This window comes from Aphis gossypii, chromosome 2 (assembly GCF_020184175.1).
Source record: "Aphis gossypii isolate Hap1 chromosome 2, ASM2018417v2, whole genome shotgun sequence".
Taxonomy (NCBI): Eukaryota; Metazoa; Arthropoda; class Insecta; order Hemiptera; family Aphididae; genus Aphis; species Aphis gossypii.
Window position 1 is genome coordinate 12,361,036 of NC_065531.1, and position 22,629 is coordinate 12,383,664.

At 26.5% G+C, this 22,629-nt stretch overlaps 1 pseudogene; it reads right to left on the reverse strand.

Annotated features, from left to right (window-relative positions):
• Positions 1-4,656: 4,656 nt before the first annotated feature.
• On the reverse strand, positions 4,657-22,373 carry LOC126549533 (uncharacterized; annotated as a pseudogene).
• Positions 22,374-22,629: the final 256 nt, after the last annotated feature.

Here is a 22,629-nt window from a genome sequence, read left to right on the forward strand (position 1 = left end):
AGGTCATTTTTTGTTCAATATAATTTATAGATAGGTATAGAAAATGGTTTACAATTATAAACATAATTTTATCTTAAAAATTATACATATTTAATAAAATAATAAATAAAACAAAAAACAGTTTAAATTTGTTGTAGGTATTATATTATTTTCGATGATATTTTACATTAAAATGTTCGTAGTTATATCTGTATACACTTAAATGGTAATTATAAGTTATTGGTAGGTATCTATGAAGATTTTTTTTTATATATATATAATATTGAAAGCCGAAATAAGCTGCTTACGATGTGTATTGATGGAAGGGATGAGAAATGAGCATATTATACAACTTTTCGACTTATAAAATATTATGCCTACCTATGTGTTTTAAATTTTCATAAGATAATACCTATTAAGTATAGCTACAAGAATCAAACCGTTATACCCACGTCAAAAGAACAAGAGTCTTCGAAACATTTTTATCGGTGACGGTTAGGTAGGTAATAGGTATTGGCCCAATAAAAAATATTTTTTAAAAAAGAACATAAACTACTCTGAACATTCCAAATGTACAAACATAAAAAGCGTACATTTAATTACACGCATGTACCATTCATTATAAAAACTCATGATCACTTATCTAGGTATGTTAAATAAATAACTGTATTAATCTTTAACTGCAGTTAAATACCATCGCAGTTATATTATAAGTAGCTATATGCTATACTATTATTAATTTTCACTTTAACAAAATGCACGTACAAAATACACATGGTAGGTACTATACACAATATTATACCATCAACTAGATATAGGAACACATTATAAATCTAATAGATAATAAACGTTTTAAAGCTGTAGTCGAGTTTTCGTAGTCACAACTACCTATTTTGAATTCAATCGATAATAATATATTATTATTGTTTTGATAAGGGTTGCGGGTTGTAGGTTCAAACGAAGAATATGTAAAGTGTAATGCTCATCCATGTAGATGAAAAATGTTTGGAAATTGGCCAATTTTTGAGTTTTGCGTGCATTTACATGATAAAATATCAGTAATATTTTTTCCGTAGGATGGCGATAAATAATATACTTTTTGCATGAATCGTCTACTAAATTTGTCTGAAAATACGTTTCGAGTTAAACTTTGAAGCAGGCGTGACGTTTTTTTCTTCTTATTATTATATGTTTATAAGGCGGGGAGTGACGTAGGAAACTAGGAATACATTATTACACTGTAATGATTACAATTATTTACAGTTAATAAGTCAACATTTTTCTGATTCAATTCAATATTTATCTAGTTAAGAATCACTATAAATATTAAATAATAATATTATTTTGGTACATTCTGTATACTGTATTTTAATGTTAAGCGTATAGACACGATGAAGGCAGCAGAAATATATTTTTAGTGATGTTCTATAATAATTATTAATTATTTTCAAAGATAATAAATAAATTAACAATTTTTAACCAATAATACGCATAATAGAACGTGTTCTTTAGAAACTGAAACTTGACTGCTCACGTGGGTACCTGAATTACATTTAAATATTATTTAAATCAAAATAAACAATACACGGTGATGGTTTACATAGTCTGTGTTCAAAAGTAGTTGTATTAGGGTAAAAATAATATAGGTAGGTCAATATTATAATTATTTTTATCAATATTATTCAGTTTTTCTAATAAATAATTGTTAAAGTGGTAGGTACTGTGATGGTTATGCACTTATATAACAGTTGACTTTAAACTTTAAAGTGTTGTTTTAAAAATCAATTCATACCTATTAGATACGTCTTATGAGCGATTAAATCCATATTTAATGTCAATTATAAAATCTAAAAAGTACTATAGGTACTTACTCGCATCTCAGCTGATGATCGAGGAATTCAATCAGGAAAATTATATTATCGTCATATTACATAAGTTGAAAAATACAAATTTGTTCTAATTACAAAGGTATAATCCATGTACCTACATAATATGTAATCACTAGGGCTAGGATTTTGATGCAAATACATGTTTTGTTCTAGTGTTACAAAACGTTGCTCCGTAGATAAGTATAAAATGTGTTTTGGGTGATGCTGATTAATTTAATTTTACATTTTTTTATCAGAATAAACTTAAAATGTATTTTTAGAGCATTTTTCACAATTTGTTCATAAAACGAACAAAAATTGTTGGGATTAACAAGATATTTTCGGCAAACTGCCGACTTGCGACGGTACGATTTATAAATTATATAGCACGACAATCGATTATCGTTGATAACAATTTTATCATAGCTAGGACTTTCCGCTTAAATTATTGCCGTTATATACATATTGGCTAATATATACTGGCAAAACAAGTTAAAATATTCGACATTTTTTTTTTTTAAGTTATTATTTTATAATGAATTATTAAGAAAACAGAAATACAACAAAATAATTAACAACGTACAATAACAAAAAAAGTATAATACAATGTTTTTCAAATTTTTTTATTAAGTCATAATAAATATAAATGCATTTTTTGAGATTTTTTAGGGCATTAAAATCCCATTATTGCTATCGTTTGTTTTTATGTTACGATACGTTATAATATGAATAGTTGAAATATAGAATATAAACATCAGTTGAATTTATAAATTGTCATTATTTTTAGATCATTTACCTGCAGGTCACATTTAAAATGTTAAATACCATTGAAATATTACATCAAATTTAATAATATAAAAGTAAGTAAAGAAACCTGTCCCGTATAGTATTACATTGTTGTTATTTCCAATTATCCGTTACACTTCTTTCGTGAACTTTTAAGTGATATTATTTTGCATTTTATATTTTCTGAGCTTATTAAAATGTATTTCGCATCTGTGTCATAATTGAGGATGGATGGGTGATGGGTGAACTCTTTTATTAGTTGAAAGTTGTACCTACCTACCTTAGTTATTTTTAATATTTTTATGTAGGCATTTGTAATTTAACATTTTTGAATTGTAGTCTCGTAGGTAAATATCTATAATTATTAATTTTACAATACTTGTCAGAATAGCATTAAAATTAAATTTTATACTAAATATACCTAGATACCTACCCTTATAATGTAGGTATAGGCACTATATAAAAAACTGAAATGATCTTTTGTATTTCATGATGACGTATTTTCTTGATTTATTCCATCACAAATTAACACTTATGAGGCAATAAATCTAAATACAAAATCTGGTATTGAAAATTTTAAAAAATAAAATAAAATTCGGTGAAGTGTCATGTTATTAGGTATCTATATAATATCTTTGTTTAAATTCTTAACATAGATAGGTAAGATAATTTATTATTTACCTACATTATACCAATTTATATTTTAAAATACGATTATAATATAATTAAAAACTATAGTAATGTATTATTAATATATATATGAAACCGTATAAATTATAGTACCTATATAGTAGTGTGTATAATATTTACATAATGCTCGACAGCTCGCTGGCCTTCGGCGATCAAACTTTAAATTCAGTTCTTAGTTAAGTAAAGCCGTATAGGTATTTAGTTTTATACAAAATTGTCCATGATCAAAAACAAAAATACAAGAAAAAATAACTAAAATAAAATTGAAAATTTTTCATGTCTATAAATAATTCAGAAATAATTTTTATCATACAATGGAAAAAGGTAAATCAAATATTTATTAGATGAAATTTTAAATTACACTATTTTCTTAATTGATTATAATTACCTACAAGTTTATATTACGGCATTTTTTAATATCTAAATAATATGAGCAGTTATGAACGATCTTTCCCGAAGATATTCCATTTAAATTTTACATAAGTATAAATACTCAGATTTAAATGTTAAGCACACATTTTCATGTAATTGTGTGCATTACTTGTTTTATTTGACTAATAAAGATCAACTTTATAATGTGGTAAAATTCAAATTTTCTAAGTAAAAGAACCAATTATTTTCACACACCTATAGTTGGTAATTTTTGGATCTTTATCAAATTAGTAGGTACCTTTATTATATATAATTATAAAATATCTTATTCTGGGAGTGGATGAACGGCTGTAAAAGAACCGAAATTATTTATGCAGACTTAAATATGGTTCAGAAAAATAACTGATCGGCTAATTTACCGTTTTGATAACATACGGTTCAGATCATATATTTTTCGGCTAAATTATACGGTTACATGCTCTCGAGTGGCCTTAAATAAAAGTACTATTTTATCTACATAGTTACCTAATTAGTTTTCTACATGTATTCAAATTATTTTTTTAAATTATATATGTATGTAGCTATATTAAATATTGTGATTTGCAGCCTTTGGTAATAGAGTGGGTACCCAGTTCCTTGAGGTACCAACACCACACATTTCATATTTTATAAGACTTTAATGAATTGTGTGTCATTTCTTTATTACTAAAATTTAAGTACATTACATAAATAAATTGAACAACATATTATAATTATGAAAACAATTCAAATTTGATTACAATCAGATCAGATACTTTCTAGCAGCAAAAACATCAATAAAATTCATAGCAATATAAAAATAAATTATCATCAATTCTGATTTTATATAATTAGAGAAACCAAACCACAACAAGTTATTTAATAGGTCTATGTTTTAGACTTGGTTGCTTTCAATTTATAATAATAAACAAAGAAAACGATATAAATTATATAATATTATATTTTCAATTCGAATAAAAATATTTTTATGCATTATTGATTATTATTTTAATTAATTATTATTTACAAGTAACTGGGTTTTTTCAAGGGGGAGACTCAGTCTCAAAGTCTCCCCTGACGAGCCGCCCCTGGTCATCTGTCTAACATAAGCTTGAACTCAGTACACTCTTCTAATCTGCAATGCCACATGTTCCAAAGATTATGTTATTTCGGAGGTCTCCAAAAACTATAAAACATCATAAAATATCAATTTAATTCATCAGTTAATAATTATAAATTATAACACGAATAACTAGAACATTAAATTGTATTAAACATATTCAACAACTTAATATAATATTAGATATTATAATCAGATCAGATACTATCTAGCAGCAAAAAAATCAATAAAATTCATTGCAATATAAAAATAAATTATCATCAATTCTGATTTTATAACTTTAAGACTGAAATCCACATTAAATAATTTCTGAAATGAAAAATAAAACAGTGAAACATACCCTGAATTCTAAATCACATTGCATGACTTTACAGAGAATTTTAGTATATTAAATAAATAAATTGTACTAAACATATTCAAGAACTTAATATAACATAAGTTATTATAATCAGATCAGATACTATCTAGCAGCAAAAACATCAATACAATTCATTGCAATATAAAAATAAATTATCATCAATTCTCATTTCATAACCTTAAGGCTCAAATCCACATTAAATAATTTCTGAAATGAAAATAAATAACAAAATGGGAATCATACCCAGAGTTCAATATCACAATGCATAGCATCAATGAGAATTTTACTACTTTACATAAATGATTTGAACAACATATAATTATGAAAACAATACAAATTTGATTACAATCAGATCAGATACTTTCTAGCAGCAAATACATCAATAAAATTCATTGCAATATAAAAATAAATTATCATCAATTCTGATTTTATAACTTTAAGACTGAAATCCACATTAAATAATTTCTGAAATGAAAAATAAAACAGTGAAACATACCCTGAATTCTACATCACATTGCATGACTTTACAGGGAATTTTAGTATATTAAATAAATAAATTGTACTAAACATATTCAAGAACATAATATAACATAAGTTATTATAATCAGATCAGATACTATCTAGCAGCAAAAACATCAATAAAATTCATTGCAATATAAAAATATACTATCATCAATTCTGATTTAATATACTTAAAAAAACCAAACCACAACAAGTCATTATTCGAAATTAAAAATTAAATTAAATGAAAAACATACCCTGAATTCAATATCACAATGCATAGCTTCAAAGTGAATTTACACATTGACAATTTCTAAAAGGTCGTATCACACGGAGAAATGTAGAACAGTTATCTGTCTAACATAAGCTTGAACTCAGTACACTCTTCTAATCTGCAATGCCACATGTTCCAAAGATTATGTTATTTCGGAGGTCTCCAAAAACTATAAAACATCATAAAATATCAATTTAATTCATCAGTTAATAATTATAAATTATAACACGAATAACTAGAACATTAAATTGTATTAAACATATTCAACAACTTAATATAATATTAGATATTAAAATCAGATCAGATACTATCTAGCAGCAAAAAAATCAATAAAATTCATTGCAATATAAAAATAAATTATCATCAATTCTGATTTTATAACTTTAAGACTGAAATCCACATTAAATAATTTCTGAAATGAAAAATAAAACAGTGAAACATACCCTGAATTCTACATCACATTGCATGACTTTACAGAGAATTTTAGTATATTAAATAAATAAATTGTACTAAACATATTCAAGAACTTAATATAACATAAGTTATTATAATCAGATCAGATACTATCTAGCAGCAAAAACATTAATAAAATTCATTGCAATATAAAAATAAATTATCATCAATTCTGATTTTATAACTTTAAGACTGAAATCCACATTAAATAATTTCTGAAATGAAAAATAAAACAGTGAAACATACCCTGAATTCTACATCACATTGCATGACTTTACAGAGAATTTTAGTATATTAAATAAATAAATTGTACTAAACATATTCAAGAACTTAATATAACATAAGTTATTATAATCAGATCAGATACTATCTAGCAGCAAAAACATCAATACAATTCATTGCAATATAAAAATAAATTATCATCAATTCTGATTTTATAACTTTAAGACTGAAATCCTCATTAAATAATTTCTGAAATGAAAAATAAAACAGTGAAACATACCCTGAATTCTACATTACATTGCATGACTTTACAGAGAATTTTAGTATATTAAATAAATAAATTGTACTAAACATATTCAAGAACTTAATATAACATAAGTTATTATACTCAGATCAGATACTACCTAGCAGCAAAAACATCAATACAATTCATTGCAATATAAAAATAAATTTTCATCAATTCTCATTTCATAATCTTAAGGCTCAAATCCACATTAAATAATTTCTGAAATAAAAAATAAAACAGTGAAACATTCCCTGAATTCTACATCACATTGCATGACTTTACATTGAATTTTAGTATATTAAATAAATAAATTGTACTAAACATATTTAAGAACTTAATATAACATAAGTTATTATAATCAGATCAGATACTATCTAGCAGCAAAAACATCAATAAAATTCATTGCAATATAAAAATAAATTATCATCAATTCTCATTTCATAACCTTAAGGCTCAAATCCACATTAAATAATTTCTGAAATGAAAATAAATAACAAAATGAGAATCATACCCAGAGTTCAATATCACAATGCATAGCTTCAAAGTGAATTTACACATTGACAATTTCTAAAAGGTCGTATCACACGGAGAAATGTAGAACAGTTATCTGTCTAACATAAGCTTGAACTCAGTACACTCTTCTAATCTGCAATGCCACATGTTCCAAAGATTATGTTATTTCGGAGGTCTCCAAAAACTATAAAACATCATAAAATATCAATTTAATTCATCAGTTAATAATTATAAATTATAACACGAATAACTAGAACATTAAATTGTATTAAACATATTCAACAACTTAATATAATATTAGATATTAAAATCAGATCAGATACTATCTAGCAGCAAAAAAATCAATAAAATTCATTGCAATATAAAAATAAATTATCATCAATTCTGATTTTATAACTTTAAGACTGAAATCCACATTAAATAATTTCTGAAATGAAAAATAAAACAGTGAAACATACCCTGAATTCTACATCACATTGCATGACTTTACAGAGAATTTTAGTATATTAAATAAATAAATTGTACTAAACATATTCAAGAACTTAATATAACATAAGTTATTATAATCAGATCAGATACTATCTAGCAGCAAAAACATTAATAAAATTCATTGCAATATAAAAATAAATTATCATCAATTCTGATTTTATAACTTTAAGACTGAAATCCACATTAAATAATTTCTGAAATGAAAAATAAAACAGTGAAACATACCCTGAATTCTACATCACATTGCATGACTTTACAGAGAATTTTAGTATATTAAATAAATAAATTGTACTAAACATATTCAAGAACTTAATATAACATAAGTTATTATAATCAGATCAGATACTATCTAGCAGCAAAAACATTAATAAAATTCATTGCAATATAAAAATAAATTATCATCAATTCTGATTTTATAACTTTAAGACTGAAATCCACATTAAATAATTTCTGAAATGAAAAATAAAACAGTGAAACATACCCTGAATTCTACATCACATTGCATGACTTTACAGAGAATTTTAGTATATTAAATAAATAAATTGTACTAAACATATTCAAGAACTTAATATAACATAAGTTATTATAATCAGATCAGATACTATCTAGCAGCAAAAACATCAATAAAATTCATTGCAATATAAAAATAAAATATCATCAATTCTGATTTTATAACTTTAAGACTGAAATCCACAATAAATAATTTCTGAAATGAAAAATAAAACAGTGAAACATTCCCTGAATTCTACATCACATTGCATGACTTTACATTGAATTTTAGTATATTAAATAAATAAATTGTACTAAACATATTCAAGAACTTAATATAACATAAGTTATTATAATCAGATCAGATACTATCTAGCAGCAAAAACATCAATAAAATTCATTGCAATATAAAAATAAATTATCATCAATTCTCATTTCATAACCTTAAGGCTCAAATCCACATTAAATAATTTCTGAAATGAAAATAAATAACAAAATGAGAATCATACCCAGAGTTCAATATCACAATGCATAGCATCAATGAGAATTTTACTACTTTACATAAATGATTTGAACAACATATAATTATGAAAACAATACAAATTTGATTACAATCAGATCAGATACTATCTAGCAGCAAATACATCAATAAAATTCATTGCAATATAAAAATAAATTATCATCAATTCTGATTTTATAACTTTAAGACTGAAATCCACATTACATAATTTCTGAAATGAAAAATAAAACAGTGAAACATACCCTGAATTCTACATCACATTGCATGACTTTACAGAGAATTTTAGTATATTAAATAAATAATTGTACTAAACATATTCAAGAACTTAATATAACATAAGTTATTATAATCAGATCAGATACTATCTAGCAGCAAAAACATCAATAAAATCATTGCAATATAAAAATAAAATATCATCAATTCTGATTTTATAACTTTAAGACTGAAATAGACATTAAATAATTTCTGAAATGAAAAATAAAACAGTGAAACATTCCCTGAATTCTACATCACATTGCATGACTTTACATTGAATTTTAGTATATTAAATAAATAAATTATACTAAACATATTCAAGAACTTAATATAACATAAGTTATTATAATCAGATCAGATACTATCTAGCAGCAAAAACATCAATAAAATTCATTGCAATATAAAAATAAAATATCATCAATTCTGATTTTATAACTTTAAGACTGAAATCCACATTAAATAATTTCTGAAATGAAAAATAAAACAGTGAAACATACCCTGAATTCTACATCACATTGCATGACTTTACAGTGAATTTTAGTATATTAAATAAATAAATTGTACTAAACATATTCAAGAACTTAATATAACATAAGTTATTATAATCAGATCAGATACTATCTAGCAGCAAAAACATCAATAAAATTCATTGCAATATAAAAATATATTATCATCAATTCTGATTTTATAACTTTAAGACTGAAATCCACATTAAATAATTTCTGAAATGAAAAATAAAACAGTGAAACATACCCTGAATTCTACATCACATTGCATGACTTTACAGTGAATTTTAGTATATTAAATAAATAAATTGTACTAAACATATTCGAGAACTTAATATAACATAAGTTATTATAATCAGATCAGATACTATCTAGCAGCAAAAACATCAATAAAATTCATTGCAATATAAAAATAAATTATCATCAATTCTCATTTCATAACCTTAAGACTCAAATCCACATTAAATAATTTCTGAAATGAAAATAAATAACAAAATGAGAATCATACCCAGAGTTCAATATCACAATGCATAGCATCAATGAGAATTTTACTACTTTACATAAATGATTTGAACAACATATAATTATGAAAACAATACAAATTTGATAACAATCAGATCAGATACTATCTAGCAGCAAAAACATCAATAAAATTCATTGCAATATAAAAATATATTATCATCAATTCTGATTTTATATACATAAAAAAACCACACCACAACAAGTTATTATTCGAAATTAAAAATTAAATTAAATGAAAGACATACCCTGAATTCAATATCACAATGCATAGCTTCAAAGTGAATTTACACATTGACAATTTCTAAAAGGTCGTATCACACGGAGAAATGTAGAACAGTTATCTGTCTAACATAAGCTTGAACTCAGTACACTCTTCTAATCTGCAATGACACATGTTCCAAGGATTATGTTATTTCGGAGGTCTCCAAAAACTATAAAACATCATAAAATATCAATTTAATTCATCAGTTAATAATTATTAATTATAACATGAATAACTAGAACATTGAATTGTATTAAACATATTCAACAACTTAATATAATATTAGATATTATAATCAGATCAGATACTATCTAGCAGCAAAAACATCAATAAAATTCATTGCAATATAAAAATATATTATCATCAATTCTGATTTTATAACTTTAAGACTGAAATCCACATTAAATAATTTCTGAAATGAAAAATAAAACAGTGAAACATACCCTGAATTCTACATCACATTGCATGACTTTACAGTGAATTTTAGTATATTAAATAAATAAATTGTACTAAACATATTCAAGAACTTAATATAACATAAGTTATTATAATCAGATCAGATACTATCTAGCAGCAAAAACATCAATAAAATTCATTGCAATATAAAAATAAATTATCATCAAGTCTCATTTCATAACCTTAAGACTCAAATCCACATTAAATAATTTCTGAAATGAAAATAAATAACAAAATGAGAATCATACCCAGAGTTCAATATCACAATGCATAGCATCAATGAGAATTTTACTACTTTACATAAATGATTTGAACAACATATAATTATGAAAACAATACAAATTTGATAACAATCAGATCAGATACTATCTAGCAGCAAAAACATCAATAAAATTCATTGCAATATAAAAATATATTATCATCAATTCTGATTTTATATACATAAAAAAACCAAACCACAACAAGTTATTATTCGAAATTAAAAATTAAATTAAATGAAAGACATACCCTGAATTCAATATCACAATGCATAGCTTCAAAGTGAATTTACACATTGACAATTTCTAAAAGGTCGTATCACACGGAGAAATGTAGAACAGTTATCTGTCTAACATAAGCTTGAACTCAGTACACTCTTCTAATCTGCAATGACACATGTTCCAAGGATTATGTTATTTCGGAGGTCTCCAAAAACTATAAAACATCATAAAATATCAATTTAATTCATCAGTTAATAATTATAAATTATAACACGAATAACTAGAACATTAAATTGTATTAAACATATTCAACAACTTAATATAATATATTAATATTAGATATTATAATCAGATCAGATACTATCTAGCAGCAAAAACATCAATAAAATTCATTGCAATATAAAAATAAATTATCATCAATTCTCATTTCATAACCTTAAGACTCAAATCCACATTAACTAATTTCTGAAATGAAAATAAATAACAAAATGAGAATCATACCCAGAGTTCAATATCAAAATGCATAGCATCAATGAGAATTTTACTACTTTACATAAATGATTTGAACAACATATAATTATGAAAACAATACAAATTTGATAACAATCAGATCAGATACTATCTAGCAGCAAAAACATCAATAAAATTCATTGCAATATAAAAATATATTATCATCAATTCTGATTTTATATACATAAAAAAACCAAACCACAACAAGTTATTGTTCGAAATTAAAAATTAAATTAAATGAAAGACATACCCTGAATTCAATATCACAATGCATAGCTTCAAAGTGAATTTACACATTGACAATTTCTAAAAGGTCGTATCACACGGAGAAATGTAGAACAGTTATCTGTCTAACATAAGCTTGAACTCAGTACACTCTTCTAATCTGCAATGACACATGTTCCAAGGATTATGTTATTTCGGAGGTCTCCAAAAACTATAAAACATCATAAAATATCAATTTAATTCATCAGTTAATAATTATTAATTATAACATGAATAACTAGAACATTGAATTGTATTAAACATATTCAACAACTTAATATAATATTAGATATTATAATCAGATCAGATACTATCTAGCAGCAAAAACATCAATAAAATTGATTGCAATATAAAAATATATTATCATCAATTCTGATTTTATAACTTAAGACTGAAATCCACATTAAATAATTTCTGAAATGAAAAATAAAACAGTGAAACATACCCTGAATTCTACATCACATTGCATGACTTTACAGTGAATTTTAGTATATTAAATAAAAAATTGTACTAAACATATTCAAGAACTTAATATAACATAAGTTATTATAATCAGATCAGATACTATCTAGCAGCAAAAACATCAATAAAATTCATTGCAATATAAAAATAAATTATCATCAATTCTCATTTCATAACCTTAAGACTCAAATCCACATTAAATAATTTCTGAAATGAAAATAAATAACAAAATGAGAATCATACCCAGAGTTCAATATCACAATGCATAGCATCAATGAGAATTTTACTTTTTTACATAAATGATTTGAACAACATATAATTATGAAAACAATACAAATTTGATAGCAATCAGATCAGATACTATTTAGCAGCAAAAACATCAATAAAATTCATTGCAATATAAAAATATATTATCATCAATTCTGATTTTATAACTTTAAGACTGAAATCCACATTAAATAATTTCTGAAATGAAAAATAAAACAGTGAAACATCCCCTGAATTCTACATCACATTGCATGACTTTACAGTGAATTTTAGTATATTAATAAATTATATAAATAAATTGTACTAAAGATATTCAAGAACTTAATATAACATAAGTTATAATAATCAGATCAGATACTATCTAGCAGCAAAAACATCAATAAAATTCATTGCAATATAAAAATAAATTATCATCAATTCTCATTTCATAACCTTAAGACTCAAATCCACATTAAATAATTTCTGAAATGAAAATAAATAACAAAATGAGAAAATCATACCCAGAGTTCAATATCACAATGCATAGCATCAATGAGAATTTTACTACTTTACATAAATGATTTGAACAACATATAATTATGAAAACAATACAAATTTGATAGCAATCAGATCAGATACTATCTAGCAGCAAAAACATCAATAAAATTCATTGCAATATAAAAATATATTATCATCAATTCTGATTTTATAACTTTAAGACTGAAATCCACATTAAATAATTTCTGAAATGAAAAATAAAACAGTGAAACATACCCTGAATTCTACATCACATTGCATGACTTTACAGTGAATTTTAGTATATTAAATAAATAAATTGTACTAAACATATTCAAGAACTTAATATAACATAAGTTATTATAATCAGATCAGATACTATCTAGCAGCAAAAACATCAATAAAATTCATTGCAATATAAAAATAAATTATCATCAATTCTCATTTCATAACCTTAAGGCTCAAATCCACATTAAATAATTTCTGAAATGAAAATAAATAACAAAATGAGAATCATACCCAGAGTTCAATATCACAATGCATAGCATCAATGAGAATTTTACTACTTTACATAAATGATTTGAACAACATATAATTATGAAAACAATACAAATTTGATTACAATCAGATCAGATACTATCTAGCAGCAAATACATCAATAAAATTCATTGCAATATAAAAATAAATTATCATCAATTCTGATTTTATAACTTTAAGACTGAAATCCACATTACATAATTTCTGAAATGAAAAATAAAACAGTGAAACATACCCTGAATTCTACATCACATTGCATGACTTTACAGAGAATTTTAGTATATTAAATAAATAAATTGTACTAAACATATTCAAGAACTTAATATAACATAAGTTATTATAATCAGATCAGATACTATCTAGCAGCAAAAACATCAATAAAATTCATTGCAATATAAAAATAAAATATCATCAATTCTGATTTTATAACTTTAAGACTGAAATCCACATTAAATAATTTCTGAAATGAAAAATAAAACAGTGAAACATTCAATGAATTCTACATCACATTGCATGACTTTACATTGAATTTTAGTATATTAAAAAAATAAATTGTACTAAACATATTCAAGAACTTAATATAACATAAGTTATTATAATCAGATCAGATACTATCTAGCAGCAAAAACATCAATAAAATTCATTGCAATATAAAAATAAATTATCATCAATTCTCATTTCATAACCTTAAGGCTCAAATCCACATTAAATAATTTCTGAAATGAAAATAAATAACAAAATGAGAATCATACCCAGAGTTCAATATCACAATGCATAGCATCAATGAGAATTTTACTACTTTACATAAATGATTTGAACAACATATAATTATGAAAACAATACAAATTTGATTACAATCAGATCAGATACTATCTAGCAGCAAATACATCAATAAAATTCATTGCAATATAAAAATAAATTATCATCAATTCTGATTTTATAACTTTAAGACTGAAATCCACATTACATAATTTCTGAAATGAAAAATAAAACAGTGAAACATACCCTGAATTCTACATCACATTGCATGACTTTACAGAGAATTTTAGTATATTAAATAAATAAATTGTACTAAACATATTCAAGAACTTAATATAACATAAGTTATTATAATCAGATCAGATACTATCTAGCAGCAAAAACATCAATAAAATTCATTGCAATATAAAAATAAAATATCATCAATTCTGATTTTATAACTTTAAGACTGAAATCCACATTAAATAATTTCTGAAATGAAAAATAAAACAGTGAAACATTCAATGAATTCTACATCACATTGCATGACTTTACATTGAATTTTAGTATATTAAAAAAATAAATTGTACTAAACATATTCAAGAACTTAATATAACATAAGTTATTATAATCAGATCAGATACTATCTAGCAGCAAAAACATCAATAAAATTCATTGCAATATAAAAATAAATTATCATCAATTCTCATTTCATAACCTTAAGGCTCAAATCCACATTAAATAATTTCTGAAATGAAAATAAATAACAAAATGAGAATCATACCCAGAGTTCAATATCACAATGCATAGCATCAATGAGAATTTTACTACTTTACATAAATGATTTGAACAACATATAATTATGAAAACAATACAATTTGATTACAATCAGATCAGATACTATCTAGCAGCAAATACATCAATAAAATTCATTGCAATATAAAAATAAATTATCATCAATTCTGATTTTATAACTTTAAGACTGAAATCCACATTACATAATTTCTGAAATGAAAAATAAAACAGTGAAACATACCCTGAATTCTACATCACATTGCATGACTTTACAGAGAATTTTAGTATATTAAATAAATAAATTGTACTAAACATATTCAAGAACTTAATATAACATAAGTTATTATAATCAGATCAGATACTATCTAGCAGCAAAAACATCAATAAAATTCATTGCAATATAAAAATAAAATATCATCAATTCTGATTTTATAACTTTAAGACTGAAATCCACATTAAATAATTTCTGAAATGAAAAATAAAACAGTGAAACATTCAATGAATTCTACATCACATTGCATGACTTTACATTGAATTTTAGTATATTAAAAAAATAAATTGTACTAAACATATTCAAGAACTTAATATAACATAAGTTATTATAATCAGATCAGATACTATCTAGCAGCAAAAACATCAATAAAATTCATTGCAATATAAAAATAAATTATCATCAATTCTCATTTCATAACCTTAAGGCTCAAATCCACATCAAATAATTTCTGAAATGAAAATAAATAACAAAATGAGAATCATACCCAGAGTTCAATATCACAATGCATAGCATCAATGAGAATTTTACTACTTTACATAAATGATTTGAACAACATATAATTATGAAAACAATACAAATTTGATTACAATCAGATCAGATACTATCTAGCAGCAAAAACATCAATAAAATTCATTGCAATATAAAAATAAATTATCATCAATTCTGATTTTATAACTTTAAGACTGAAATCCACATTACATAATTTCTGAAATGAAAAATAAAACAGTGAAACATACCCTGAATTCTACATCACATTGCATGACTTTACAGAGAATTTTAGTATATTAAATAAATAAATTGTACTAAACATATTCAAGAACTTAATATAACATAAGTCATTATAATCAGATCAGATACTATCTAGCAGCAAAAACATCAATAAAATTCATTGCAATATAAAAATATACTATCATCAATTCTGATTTTATATACTTAAAAAAACCAAACCACAACAAGTCATTATTCGAAATTAAAAATTAAATTAAATGAAAAACATACCCTGAATTCAATATCACAATGCATAGCTTCAAAGTGAATTTACACATTGACAATTTCTAAAAGGTCGTATCACACGTAGAAATGTAGAACAGTTATCTGTCTAACATAAGCTTGAACTCAGTACACTCTTCTAATCTGCAATGACACATGTTCCAAAGATTATGTTATTTCGGAGGTCTCCAAACACTAGGTATAAAACATCATAGAATATCAATTTAATTCATAAGTTAATAATTATAATTTATAACATGAATATATTTATTTTTTTTTTTTTTGGTGTTAATTAGTTTTATTTAATTTGTTTCAAAAAAAGATCAATAAGAATAATTGATGGTAATAATCTAAAATAAATAAAAATAAAAAGGCAGATTAGATGGATTTCAGAGGCCTCCCAGTGGAGGCACTATGACATGAATATTCTTGAATATTTTGAATGTTAAATAACTAGAACATTAAATTGTATTAATCATATTCAAAAACTTATATAAAATAAGTTACTATAATCAGAACAGATACTATTTAACAGCAAACATTTCAATAAAATGTATTGTAATATAAAAGTAAATTATCATCAACTTTATCTGTATAACCTTAAGACTCTAAACCACATAAATAATTAGAACATTAAATTGGTTTAAATTGGTTGTTAATTTTTAATATTTTTCTTATTAATGGATGATTTTTTTCCCTTCAATTGTAGAATATAATTTTGTGTGTAGACTAAAGCAAGTTTTTTTCAAAGATTTATAAGCTGATATATGATGTTCATCAGACAATTGTTTAAATACTTTTTTCAATTTTGATTTAGTTATAAAAATTTTTGGCAATATTTGCCTTTACGACATCTACATGCTGATGTATGGCATTTAGTTAAAGTAAAAAAATAATTTTAGAATGTCATCAATACTTTTCAATAATTATTATACGTTTTTCTTATTACATACAGTATTGTTGTTTGACAAAATGTTATTTTCAAAGTACAACTGAAGTTAAACCAAAAGTAACAGAGCGTTTTTTATATCCACCTGGAAGAACGTTAGGCATGATGATGGATTGGTGGTCAAGTCAATTTGTACTAAACCAATGTTTTCTGAACACCTTGATATTTTTTTTAGGGAAATTTAATTATCTGTTAATATCTTCCGGTTGTCTGAACTGATGAACATTGTAATTCCATCTTCAAATATGTCATTATAATTAATTAGTATTACAATTTTTATATTTTTTTTCAGTTCAATTAATTTATACATTTTGGACTCAGCTTCACTTAAATTGACACTGGAAAAAAGGACATGATTAAGAGGCATTGAAATGTTTCATTTATCAATCATCACTCACTCATCGCTTCTGTCATAAAGAAACAGGAAATCGCAAATGATATTGAATTGTCAATAGAATTAACAGTGTTTAATTCAAACATTTGGTGCCAAAACATGTTGGAAAAATCTCCTTTCGGTTGGTGGGAGGGTTGGCAAAAACCTCTGGACAGTTGGTGTTTTTACTGGTCTGTGGTTGGTACGGAACATTGTGTTCAATTTTTAAAGACTTTAAATATAAACAATAGTTTTTTACAGCACTGCTATCAAATATTTGAATAGAATCTTTAATGACTTTGGCAGTCTTTTTTTTCCCAATTTCTTAGTATTCAAATTTAATCCTCCAAAGGACCGAAAATGTTCTCCGGATACCGTTCAATAAGATTAAAAATGAAATACTTACAATCACCATATTGTGGGAGGACAATTGATTTTTGGAGCATGGACTGGGGGCGGCAATTGTTTTGTAGGGGGTGGTGCACAGCCGCCAACCAAATCCAAAATCAAATTTGTCCATTTTCACGTCATGTTGAGCAAAATTATGAGTGCAATTTTGTAGTATCGCATACAAAATGCAAACCAAATTATAGGGCAAGTATGGATGTTGACATAGAGCAGGAGTCTTCAACCTTCAAATCCATACTCTATTCTAAACCACCATGACACATATTCCAAAGATTATGTTATTTCGAATTTCTCCAAAAACTATAAAACATCATAAGATATAAATTTAATTCATAAGTTAATAATTATAATTTATAACATAAATAACTAGAATGTTAAATTGTACTAAACATATTCATGAACTTAATATGATATTAGTTATTTAATCAGATCAGATACTATCTAGCAGCAAAAACATCAATAAAATTCATTGCATTGTAAAAATAAATTATCATCAACTCTGATTTTATAACCTTATGATGCTCCTATACATTACATTATCTAAAATGTCATGTGGCAAATTCTTTTTCTTCAAAAGCTTTAATACAGTACATGTGTAAATATGATACTAAGTGAATATTATAATCAAATAAGGTATGCGTCAACAATAATACTTTAAATATAATTTGAACAACTAAAAACTAATAGTGTAGGTCTAACAGGCAAAAAAAAAATTAATCAACTTTAAAAAAAATGAATTTAACACTTTTGCCTGCTATTAGCATCTAAACTGATATTAATGTGTATTAGGATAATTCACCATGATGATAGTATGCTGCAAAAGATCGTCGAAAATGCTTTAATCAAACTCGGTGTATTTCTTAGCCATAACCAACAATTTCTGAAATAAGATATACTCTGAAACCTGTGCTTAATTCAATACATCGACTCGATGTATGACTTCATTTAGATTTGATTATTGATGAGTCTAAAGGTTGAAACAACACAACAAAGTGAAGTTCTTTAATTCGTCCAACAGAAGTTATAAGTTATTGTTCTATTCGGCATGTGATAAAATATTGAGGACAGAAACTACAAATGCTTGAGAATTCTCAGTCATTTATGCACTGAGGCTACGACCATAAATTAAAATATTTAAAAATAACGAACCAACATCGTACATTCCAAAAACAATCAGATTTCCGACTGCCCTGGGCGGCTGGGCAGATATATTGGACTTTGTACAACAGTCTAGTGTTTATCATGATAGAAAATAGTTTAATAATAGATTATTTCTAATTATTACAATATTAAATATTAATTACTGGATGGTGAATATCACGATCACGATTTAAGATAATATACTGGTTTCCACGGACTATGATTATAATATATGATTATAATCATAGTCCGTGCTGGTTACACATCGAAATGTGATAAGGAGATGGGCTAACTGAATCCCTATCTCAGCAATACAATTACTGATTGGCGCCATCTAACGATTAAATGTGATTAACCTTTATGAGCCACTCATAGAATAAATTACTCTATGGAGCCACTGATAATTTTTAAATGAATGATACGTTATAGATAATTAATTGGACGATTGGAAAAATGTTTAGAAAATAATAGAGGACAATTTGAACATTTTATTAGATAAACAAATTCACTTAAATAAAATTTAAAAATAAAATTATACAAAGTAATTTACTTTTTGTTTCATTATTAAATATGTATAATTATGTATGTATCATGTTTCATGTATTTTTTATGTACCTATATTCATGAAAAAAATCCACTCAATACAAGTGTACCACGTTTTTCTAAAAATTGAATTAATTTCAATTTTTAAAAATCTGTTGGCCTGTAACTCGGTCAATTTTAGGTTAAGTACCTACTAATGTCAATGAAAAAAATGATCTACCCATATCCGGTGTCAAAAATAAGGGTTCCTACTTCCTATTCAAAAAAAAGTAATTTGAATTGCGCATGCGCGAACCAAAGGAGTTAAAAATTTGAATTTTTTCCAAAATGTGCAATTCGGTACCACCTATCACAGCAAGCCGTTTTTCAATCTGAGGCCATCGAGTTGAGATATTTAGTGGTACATATAAAACGAGATACACTGTATGTACAATATACATGTTATACGTATATAGTATTATATAGTATAGCACATGCAGGTGGAATGTGGATGTATAGATTATAAACAAATTCATATGTAATTTCATAATATACAAACGAATCTTCTGTTAAATATAAATATTATATTATATTAGCGATTTTATTAGTCATTATTTTGTTAATCAATGAACGTAAATTTGTTGTTATGTCCTTGATAATATAAAAAATAAATAAATAATAATTTTTTGTACAAATAAATTTTATTAATATTAAAAACTAGGTAATAACCTAAACATGAATAACTCCATGTGATACAAAATTAAATAAAAAAAAATATCAAAACACATTTTTTTAATATATTTGCCAAAGTGGCTTGAAACCAAAAACATGTATAAAAAGTATATGAATGAGAAAAAAAGAGGTTTTAGAACAAATAAAAAAAAAAAACATGAATTGCTCAATGTGGCACAAAAAAAAAAAATAACAAAAAACATGTATAAAACGTATATGAAAGAGAAAAAAAGTCGCCAAAAAGAAAACAAATAATAAAAAATAAACAAAAACAAAAACTTCGGACAAGAGTACGAGACGATACAAAATACTATAAGAGAAAGAATGGAGATGGCGTTTTCAGTGTGACGAGAAATAGTAGGTAAGTTCTATGGGCCACTGTTCACTTTTACACATTTTCGCGATCGGTCCTGACGGTGTGTAAACGACGATTTTGGCGATGGAAAGCGGAAAAACGAAACACGGAACGAGCGAATAATAATACTTTGGAGCTACATACAGAACCAAAGGCGGCCGATGCGGTCAAGACTCGGTCGGCGGGATTGCCGCAGGACGAAAAAGAGAGCGTCGTTAGAGGACGGTGGCACGATGCGCCGTAGTCCTGCAATGCTCTCCGCAGATTCGCTCCTTGTGGCATCTCGTCGGCACCGTCTTTACCCAAAGGTCGTCTGTGATGAAGTCACGAGCCACCGAACCCTGAAACGTCGAGTTTCTGAGGACTCGGCTGGCGCTGACGTCCGCGGTTTCTATATCTCCGTATAGTATTATCGTACGAACTCACTCCGTGTACCGATTTCCCGCCGCTGCCGCCGCCGTTGTCATCTGCATCACTGTCATCGTCAGCTGGCGTAATCGTTGCCCGTATCAGACGATAAACTAGCTGCCACGTCATCGTCGTTGTCGTCGTCCGTCTTCCCGAGCGACCCGAGAAAACCGAGCACCCGCACGACCGCCGAAAAGTTAAGCGCGTCGACGGCCGAGCTCACGACCACCCAGCGAACTCATAGCGCCACGCAGAATCGTCGGGAAAATGTGCGCCGACGACTTACCGCCACGACACCGTCCGTGCACTTTCTCCTATCCTCTCTCGTCCTGTACCATGTATCGTCGTCGTCGTCTCATCCGAAGTTTTCGGCCGAAGGAGATTCAGTCGTATTCGACCCCGCGCGGACGCTATATACGTCGGCTCGGGCGCAACAACACGACATTCCCCGGAAAACGCGTTGGAAGCTCCGCCACGCTAGTTGCAATCGTTTTCGTCGTCGACGGGGAGCGCGTTATTGTTGTAAAGGTATTACGCCCGGATCTAGCCATCCAACGAGATCTCCCAGACTGTTCCTGACCTCCGCTCCCTTGGCCGGCGAGGTGGTGTGTACAACGAGTTCACCGACGTCGCAACGCCGTTCGTCGCCTATGACGACTGCAGATTCGTCATCGGGCGCGTCTCCTCCGCCCGCGGGCGACGGTGATTCGCACACCAACAACAAAAGACGGTCCATCACATCCTCGACTACGCATTGGATCTCGGAGATCTAAGGATTGATGAAACAGCAAGAATAGATGACTCAGAAGACAGACATTGTTGGAAAGACTTGGTAGAAGCCGTGAAACACAAGGCGTGTAAAGAAAAACACAATAGTGACTTACTCGATAGGTACCTAATTTTTACCCATCTGTCTACTTTTTTTTTTAGTATTACGAGTAAGTTATTGATGGCGGGGTGATAACAAATAAGAATCAAAATGTATATTATAA